This window comes from Kryptolebias marmoratus, linkage group LG2 (assembly GCF_001649575.2).
Source record: "Kryptolebias marmoratus isolate JLee-2015 linkage group LG2, ASM164957v2, whole genome shotgun sequence".
Classification (NCBI taxonomy): Eukaryota; Metazoa; Chordata; class Actinopteri; order Cyprinodontiformes; family Rivulidae; genus Kryptolebias; species Kryptolebias marmoratus.
In genome coordinates this window covers 31,639,751-31,642,389 of record NC_051431.1, presented here as the reverse complement: position 1 = coordinate 31,642,389, position 2,639 = coordinate 31,639,751, and the positions used below count along the sequence as shown (strand labels likewise).

Below are 2,639 nucleotides of genomic sequence, written 5' to 3'. Positions count from 1 at the left end.
CTCATACCTGTCCTGCTGTCCTCATACCTGTCCTGCTGTCCTCATACATGTCCTGCTGTCCTCATACCTGTCCTGCTGTCCTCATACATGTCCTGCTGTCCTCATACATGTCCTGCTGTCCTCATACAACACTACAGTTCCTCCGATGGCACGAAACTACCAAACAATCATTTTCAGGATTTCAACCATTTAAATGCCAGTTTAATTATTAGAAATATTTAATTATTAATTACAAAAACATATATACCAATATAAATAATAGAAGGATAGTGATAAGAGCCTTGGATATGTCAAAGATTAGCAACAAAATTGATTTGCACTTGCATGTGAAGTTGCGAGGTACTGACTAGTCAACGCACAGTGCAGGTTCTGGACTGGACCTTACTCCACGGTGAAAGGCGCCAGGCTGGTGTGGGCCCACTCACAGCACCCCAGCATGGCGTCTTCCCTGAAGCTTCAGGTGGTGGGACAGGCTCTACCTGTTGTTTGTGCCTATGCCAAACTGATCACCAAATTTAAAAGAAATTTACAAAAATTTCTGAGAAATTTTGTACATTTTAACAAGAGTTAAAGTCAACTTTTTGTTAAACACATATTGGCATCTCTTAGTTATGTGCTCTTTCTCATCAGAAGTTGAAGGTAATTTTAAACCTGTTAAAAACGAATTATTTTTTTATGCATCAGTAAACAAAACCTGAAGTGTATTTACTTTTTTGTACATAATAGTATGTTTCAGTACTTTAGCTCAGAGAAAATATTTACCACCAGTGCATAGCATTTTATTCAAGCTGAAATGAACAGCAAGGAAAAAGCTGCAATGCCAAAATAAAATGAAAGTAAACTATCCAGTGGCTCAAAAACTACTGTTAGTACCTTAACATATAATAGTTATTAATACTATATTTTAGTTGTATTTTATTCAGATAACTTTAATGAATCAGAACCAAAAGGTTATTGTGAAAAGTTGAGCAAGCTGTGATGGGGCTGTGTTAGATGCCTCCTCTCACCACAGTAAAAAACTTCAGAAAATAAATAAATGAACTGTTAGGGTTTTTTAAAGTTATCAGCCTTTGTGCTTATGTGTAAAACTGCCTATGTGAGACACGAAGATCAGACGGCGGGCGCCACACCATCTGGCTCTCCCAGAGATGTGTTATGGTTACTCTATGTTTTAACTATGATCTGGACTGGTTTTGCCCGGCTCAGATCAACCCCTTTTATTTCTTCCTTTAATAAAAGAGAAAGCCCAAGTAAGCGGGCAGAACTTCCTGGACAGCACGCCGTTAGTTGCTGTTATGGAATTTCTCCTCCATCGAAGGCCTTCACAAAAAGACAACGAGCCTCTCCGGTGTGATTCTTTCTAAGCAGGTTAAATAAATCAAACCTCTGACAGAAGGACAGATGTACCCCTCTGATCTGAAAATTCAAGCTTATTCTAAAGTGTCTTATATCAAGGTAGACACTTTAGTGCAGAAAAATGCAGACATTAGTTTGTGTGAAAATGATTTCACTTGATTTGTTTATACTAGTTAGACCCATTCAGTACTGAAGACTATTTATGTTGTAAAACTCAAACCCAATTTAGAATAAAATAGATGAAAAAACAGTGTATACCTCAGGGCATCTCTAACTTCCTTTCGCTTCAATGAATGGCTTCCATAGTGCTCAGTGCTACATTCAGGGGCACTCAGACAATTAGAGCGTCTCTGGAATGAGCTGAACACTTTGTAGCTTAGGTTGTAAAACCATCTGACCAACAATGATCCAGGACAGCAAACCTTGCTCATACAGTTGCTGCTGTTCTTAGCTAGGAGCTCCTGCCACTGTTTAAGAACCAAGATGCCAACAGGTAAAATGCTCAATTTAAAGCCTAAAAATGGCTAAAGCTGTCTGCCTTTTATACTAATTCTAAGTGACAAGAACGCTGCTATTTTTACTTGACTTTTAAAAATTTCATTTTTATCTTTTAGAAAACAATAAAGGCAATAGTCAGAACATACATTTTAATGTTGTTTTTACTAAATCCTACACAGTCAAGCTTTAAAGCATAGTTCTTATATGAGCGATGTAAAAACGTGTCTTGGTAATTACATGTAAAGATGTGCTTAAATCATTTCACTTATTGCCTGCCATCATGACGGGCAGGTGGTGTCTGGACTCAAAGTAATCAGAGAATAAACACCGACAATGGATTCACTTTTGGAGTCAACCTCAGACAAGATGGCCACCACAGCTAATCAATCTTAGCAAATACAAAAACAGTGTTTACTCAGTCAATTTTTACAGCTTTTACAACTTTGTAATTTTAAAAGTTGAAAATTTCCCAATTTTTCAAAAAAGTTTCATTTTACTATTTTTGTAAAAAACAATTTAAAGATATTGAACTAAAATTTTGTGTGACAAGAAAATGGGTGATACGCAATCCTTCAAGGAATGCTAGTTGAGTTTTTAATTGCATTCAAATATTTTAAATATTGAATCTATTGGTTGATCTGATGGTTTTCTATGGCCAATGCCAATCTTTAGAAATGAAAGCAAAAAAGAATATAATTCCTTAACCTAAAAAACCCCCACAATTTAAAAGTTATTATTGAGAGAATTTTGATATATATATATATATATATATATATATATATATA

The 2,639-nt window shown here is 35.8% G+C and overlaps 1 protein-coding gene across 2 annotated transcripts in view; it reads right to left on the bottom strand.

Moving 5' to 3' along the window:
* Positions 1 to 2,639, bottom strand: part of acsl3a (acyl-CoA synthetase long chain family member 3a) — a 77,911-nt gene that overhangs the window by 66,200 nt on the left and 9,072 nt on the right. The window lies entirely within an intron of this gene.